Source organism: Hibiscus syriacus, unplaced genomic scaffold (genome assembly GCF_006381635.1).
Source record: "Hibiscus syriacus cultivar Baekdansim isolate YM2019G1 unplaced genomic scaffold, ASM638163v2 tig00002799_pilon, whole genome shotgun sequence".
NCBI classification, from domain to species: Eukaryota; Viridiplantae; Streptophyta; class Magnoliopsida; order Malvales; family Malvaceae; genus Hibiscus; species Hibiscus syriacus.
Window position 1 is genome coordinate 867,063 of NW_024061945.1, and position 7,333 is coordinate 874,395.

General features: G+C 34.3%; 1 pseudogene; it reads right to left on the bottom strand.

The window, feature by feature from the left end:
• Positions 1-2,572: 2,572 nt before the first annotated feature.
• LOC120151423 lies at positions 2,573-4,669 on the bottom strand (annotated as a pseudogene).
• Positions 4,670-7,333: the final 2,664 nt, after the last annotated feature.

Below are 7,333 nucleotides of genomic sequence, written 5' to 3' on the forward strand. Positions count from 1 at the left end.
GGTTTTTGATTTTATAATATTTTATTAAACCCTAGAGACTTTTTTCTCTGGTTTTTGGGCGAATTTTCTCTTGTGAATCGTCTGTCGGAGCTAGCCTACAGGATAATCACTATTCTGTCTGGCGTCATTTTCAGTATGACAAATCCAGTAATTAACCTATTTTGTTATCGTCGAATTTCCAAAGCCCCATCAAGTTAAAAAGACGCTACCTATTACATTATATAAGTGTTATCTAATATGTTATTCAGTCTCCACTCTTTTAGATGTTCTCGAATCAAAATAATAAACAAGTTCTCAGTTGCCTGTTCGACAATAATTGATACTATTTTATCCATTAAAGTAGTATGTCTCCGGCATCAAAATTGCATATGCTTGAAGAACATAAAGAGATTTCACACACACACACACACAAAAAGAACTCGCTATTTGTCAGAAACCAAACCAACAATAAGGAAATCAGAAAACTGTTATGGCAGATCTTAGATATAACTAACAGAAGGAAACCAAGGTGTTGCAGTTGAAATAGAGCAAGGCTACCATGGGAGATTCATTTGTTCTTTACTAAAGCTTCAACAGCTATGTTTGATTATTAACAGACACCGTATGCGGCTGCAGCTTCGACAGATGCATTCCAATCGACTAACTAATCTAAGCTCGAGTTTAGAGATGATTAACAGTCAGTCAATAAGAATCAACAAGATACTAAGAAAGGAAAATATTTCAAACTCTCTACAATCTCTCTGTCTTGAGCTTTCCCTCTGCAGCAAGTTTCAAATTTTCATTATAGAGTTTTAGCAACTCGGAACCTTCTTCTCCTTCATAACAATACACAAATCTCTTGAGAAACTTCTCCTCCGAAATCTCGAACATACTCAACACCAATTCTTTCTCAAGTAAACCCTTTGACATAAGATCTTTAAGGAACAAACCCCTTGGAACCAATCTCTTCTCCATACTCAAATCTAGCAGATGGGGTTGTTTGACAACCGATGAAGCACTGAACCCCATTACATTCACAAGGAAATCCATCACTGCTTTAATTTTATCCTCAGAAGTTGTCATCGCCAAGGGACGAATACTAAAAGCATCTAAAACCTCTTCCTCAGACCAACCACACCTCTTAAAAACATCAAACTTTCTCTCCCAGTCGATTTGCTCATCGAACCAAATACACGGACAGCTAAACAAATTTAAGACTCTCGGGATTGAACCCCATGTTCTTAACTTTCTCTATATGCTCTTTGAACACAATCGGAGAAGTCGAGAGTGTGCTCGGGAACCGACGAAACCCTTTAACTATGTTAAGTTCAGGCACTCCATTTGCCTCAAAAACATTGCAGTTAGGCAAAAAGTAAGATCAACATCATATGAAAGAATACGAGGCCATAAATTCAGAACATGAAGGGCATCATTATCAGATCGAAACAGATTGCTAAGGAAATTAAAGAAGGATAATTCTCTTCTCTAAGCTAATTCGAAGAATAGCTGGATTTCTAGATAAGAGTTTGGTAAGATCGGAGCTTGAAATGCCTTTGGATTTAAAAAACATGATTTTGGGCAGAAGGGTTTTCTCAACCTTACTTGAGAGCATACATGGCATCTTCCCGATGATGGTTGCAATTTGGGGTTCCGAGAATCCATGGCTCTTCAACAGGGCGATGACAGAGTCGGGATGATTTGGGGTTCGAAAGCTGACATGTTTGGAGGCTGAGAAAGCAGATTCTGGGGACAACCCACAAGTTTTTATGAGGTAAGAGACTGTAAAAGGTTGTTGATTTGAAGCGGTTGAGAATGGAAAAATGTATAAAAGATTGGGGCTTGTGAAAGCTTCGATCTTGATGGGTCTCCTCCTCCCATGGAGGATTGTTTTAGAGAGAAAACACAGCATGGGGAACTTATAACTAAGGTCGGATTATTGAATAAAAAGAATGGAATCACCTGCACCGGCGAGGAAATTGTGTTATTATACCAAAGAGAGACACCTGAATTCCTACAGAATAACTTGAACTAGATTCTTCGTTTATCTGATCAACTGCCTGCAGAAGTGCTAGCACGAACCTAGCATTTCATACCAAGTTAAAAATACTTTAAATAAATTTTTTAATCTTTTTAATATTATATCCTCTGAGATTTTAATTTAAAAAGTATAAGGACTTTAATATTTAATTAAATTGTCATTTTATTTTAAAATCTTTAATATTTTAGTTTTTAATATTCTATTTTAAGATAAGATATTTGTATTTTTAAATGTTAACTAATATATTTTATCTATGAAAAAAATCTCAAAATAAAATATTAAAAACATTAGAAATATTTTATCTTAAAGCAGAGTTTAAAATAATTATCATCGGGTTAGTTTAAGCAGTAAATAGTTTGATATTGCTTAAGCAAGTCTCGAGTTTGAATATTTGTGCATGCAAAAAATCTCCATTGACTGACTCAACCATCAAAATCAAATGTGCGACCCGAGTAAATCCGAATTAGTTAATAATGCCTAAAATAAACAAAAGTTGATCATTTTACTCAAAAATGTCATTCCGGTAAAAACAAAATTAATCAATTATAACATATTAGAATGTTTTACCTAGCCCATTATAACATAAGAAAGTTTGAAGCCTAATATAGATTATATGCACATAGAAATATTAGTAAGAAAATTATGAAGTCAAAAGAACAAAGAAAAAGAAAACATCTAAAGACCATATGGGGTTGGCTCATCTTCCCATTTAATGACACTTGAAGAGTTCACTCCAAAAAATTTTCCGGCTGTCCAGCATTCCGAGCCGGAAGTGACTTGACGATTGACTGATATTGTGAATCCTCCATGGCAAGGTTTAGTATCATCGAAGTGACGGCATCATTTGGTGCGAAATTCCTCCTACGCATTTTTTCGAGACGATTCATAGCTTTACGAATGTTATTTTCTCGAAGAAAACCTTGGATGATGATGTTAAAGGAAATGGAATCAGGTAAGCAACCCTTTTCTTCCATTTCCACGAGCAACTTATCAGCCTCGAGTAACATCCCATTTTTGCAAAGACCGTCGATCATTGTGTTATATGCTACAACATCGGGAACAAACCCTTTTCTCGACATTTCATTGAATGTATTCCTTGCTTCTTCCAATCTTCCCGTTCTGAACATTCCGTAAAGCAGTATATTGTATAGTTCAACACTCGATTCGTTCTTGGTACCTTCAAGGGAACGGAAAATAGCTAAAGCCTCCTCAACATGACCTTTTTTGCATAGACCATCCAACAATATAGTATACGTATATAATGTTGGAGATTGACTACCATAAGCAAAAATTTCATCAAACATTTCTTTTGCCGTCCTCACCCTCCCTACCCGGCAAAGTGCTCCTATAAGTGTATTGTAAGTTCTAGCATTCGGCTTACAACCCTGAAACTGCATTTCCCGAAAAAGCTGGAAAGCTTCATAAATCTTCCAATGCTTGCAATAGCCATTAATCATAGTATTATAGCTAATAACATTGATCTCGATACCTTGATCCACAATCGACCTGAGAAGCTCAGCTGCCTCGTCTAACTTACCTGCCCTACATAATCCATCCACGAGTGAGTTATAAGTAAACAAGGTTGGCACCTTTTCTTTCTGCCTCATGAGTGCAAATATTTCACGAGCTTTTACTAACATCCCCTTTTTGCACAAACAACTAATCAAAGTCGTGAAAGTTATCTCGTCCGGAGATATTCCTTCTCCGACCATCCAGTCGAGAATCCTCGCGGCTTCTTTCCACATCCCCTCTCGACAAAAACCATTAATCAAAGAGTTGTACATGACCAAATCAGCAGCAATCCCTCGACCAACCATTTCATCGAAACATTTCACAGCTTCCTTCAACCTACCTAAACTACACAATCCATTAACCAAGAACCATAAACAACAACATCAGGAGTAATCCCTTTCGAAACCATTTCGAGGAACAAATCGAGTCCCTCATCGACCAACTTATCTTTGCAAAGGGAACCAATAATTGTACTATATATAAGCAAATCCCCCTCACAATTCCTCTTTGTCATCTTCCTATACAACTTGAGAGCAGAACTTCGTTCACGGATACTACAGAGGCCACTGATAAGTATCCCGTAGGTAAAAACATCACCTTGAAACCCTCCTCCCTCACGCATTTTATCGAACACTTGAACTGTTTCCAAAGCCTTCCCTTCGGCACACAAACCCCTCGATAATCTACCAACAGTAGCGTGATCAGGCTCAAACCCCCTCTTCAATATATCACCCAAAACACAAAACCCAATGTCTGTTCGCCTCGAATGACAATAAAAACTCAACAAAATGGTCAAAGTGTGTAAATTTGGCTCAATTCCCTTGTGATTCAACTTCCTATACAACGATATCACACTAGAGTCACGGCTAAGCTTTAAAACAGAAACCAATACGTGATTAAAAGTATCAATGGATGGCGAAGGCTTGACCTTTATTAGCTTTTCAAAGTAACTTAAAGCATCGTTGAGGTTGATTTTACCTGATCTACATTGGTGCTTGATGTGAGACTCGATATTGGGGTGAACCAAGAGAGGTGCCCTTTTGGCATTTGGTGAAGAAATATGAGATGGGTTTTGAATGAAAAGAGAGGATAGTGAGACTGTGGGGGATTTTGGGAGTCTTTCTTTGAGCTGCTGCATTGTTTGGCCGTCTTCAGCCATAGATATGAAGATCTTTTGCTGCAAAATGGTACCAATATTTAATTTTATATTTTCTTCATTTTAATATATTACTCTTAATTAATTACTAAAACATATTTATTTAGAAATGTATTCTTATTTTTTTTTCAAAATTTTGTATTGTTTATTTCTTTTTCTTATTAATATAGAGTGAAATATAAAATAATATATATTCAAAAACTATTAATAATTTGAGATTAGATTTATATTTTTAAATTTCAAACTTTATATTTTTAAATATATGATGCCGGAACTTATAACCTCAAAAAATAATAAAATATTTGTAACTATTAGGACTAAAATGACGAAAAATTAAATTATGTTAAAGAATCATGTATTAACTTTTGTTATATATGATTTTGAAACTCCATTATTTTGTTTATTATCTTTCTTGTATCTTTTAATTTCCTTAGCAAGTAAAATAGATGTACTCAATTCAATTTATTTTAATATTATTACAATTTATTGTTTGCTTTATTTTTACCATAATAATTTAAACTCTCGTCCTAAAAAAACGAGTAATTATACAGAAAAATGAAAAAAAAAATTGAACTTCGTTATTTTTGTTTCATAAAGAAAATGATTTGAATACAGGGGAGGTGGAAAGATATTTGAAATTACAAAATTTAAAAAGTTAAATATAAAACCATTATCCAAAAACTTATTTGATATTTTAATAAATGTTTAAGCGTAAAATTAAATATTATTTTATTTTTGTTAAATTTATTATAATAAATCAATAATATTAAGGATTAATCTATTATGTTTAAAATTTGAGTAAAAAATTATCAAACATCAGTGACAATTAGTATAGTTTACCGATCATAATTGATATATATATATATATATGTGTGTTTGTGTGTGTTTTTTAAAAATAAGGAAAAAAATTAAAATACAAGTAAATGTTATGCACATCGAAAAAGAATATTGAAAAGTGGTTAACTCTAAGCTGGAAAGTAATGAGCGCTGACCATTGCCCCATATGTTTCACCATTTTTGCAACAATCAAGATCTAGAAAGAAGAAGAACAATCACCTCGCTTTTCTTTTTTTCTTTTCTTGGAATTTTTTGCTTACTGTTTTGCGGATGGAAAGATTTCCGAATCGGCGCTCCTGAGATTGCAAGAGAAAGACTAATCACTCGTCCTTCGCTTCCGTTTCCATGGCTGAAACTGTCTCGAAACAGAGAAGGAATGGGAGATTGATGATCTAATACATCTGATTGGACAGAGTAACACGGTGGATTCAACAAAAATCTGTTAAAAAGATGATAATCCGAAACAGAATTTTATGAGAGAATCGACCGTGATTACTCTGTCCAAACAAATGGACTGGATCCGCATGCAAAAATTATCCCACCAGAGCATTTGATTCGAAGCAGCGATTAGGATAGATCTAGGGTTTCGGTTTCGGTGCTGTTATTGCTCTTCTATTTATAATGGCTGCATTTATGCCTTGCCTTGCCCCTCACGGGAAAAAGTATGTTGGAACCGCCTTTTACTTCATATTTCAATTACTTTGAAAGTATGTTGGAACCGCCTTTTACTTCATATTTCAATTACTTTCCAACGAAGACTTAATATTAAAATAAATGTTTAAATTATATTTTAATACTCGAATAAGTGTTTAAACTATTTTTATCCATTCAGAAGTCTAACATTATAAAAGTTATTATTTTAGGTGTTTGGACCATCAACAACGTTAATTTTACCTGTTAAGTGACATGTGTCATAATCTGGTGATTTTAAAATTTATTTTTTTTTAAATATTTATTATATTTATAAAAAACTCTAACTTCTCTTAAATTATAAAAAAGTCCTAAAATACCTAAAATCTTATATCTTATCTTAACCCCCCGTCACCTTCATTTCCGGCCACGACCATCGTCGTTAACATAGTCTCTGTCATCCTTCTAGTCATACGTCGTCATAGTTGTAGTCGATTGACCATCGAGATCGCGTCAGATCACGATGTTTATTGTAACCCCCTAGACCCGGCCTATGCGTTTCGACTAAGTCTAGTGGATCACATTATGATTCTTTAAGACATTTTTCCGAAACCGTTATTCAAACAATGTAAAATCACATTATAAAATGACATGAAATTATAATAAATCATACTATCAAAACCTAACTTGTAAATATAATACCAATAAGTAATAAATTAATTTAAAACATATCTTAAAAATCAAATCACGATAAACCGAATAGTAATAGTAAAAATGTCATCATATTAAAATCCCATACTTTAAAATAAGGTCCATGTCAACAAAATAAAGTCAACTTGCAAGGTAAAAACATTACAATCAGATATACTTCAAGAGATATGTTGATCCTCCAAGTGCTCAATCCAGGGTATCTAACCAACAGTATCTGAAAGGGGAAAAACATTTTCGAAAAGTGAGCTAGGCTCAGTGTGTCCCAATATTACCATAAAATCACTATAGGTACACTAAACATATCATAGTCCAAAAAGTCTCATAAAATTATACTGCAGTAAATCTCTTTAAAAAGTGTTACCCTAAGGGAACATCTTAGGGCCTGAGAGCCTACCCAAGATAGATTTCGGGGCCGTGGGGCCTACCTAAGAACACATCTTAGGGCCGCAGGGCCTACCCGAGAATGATCT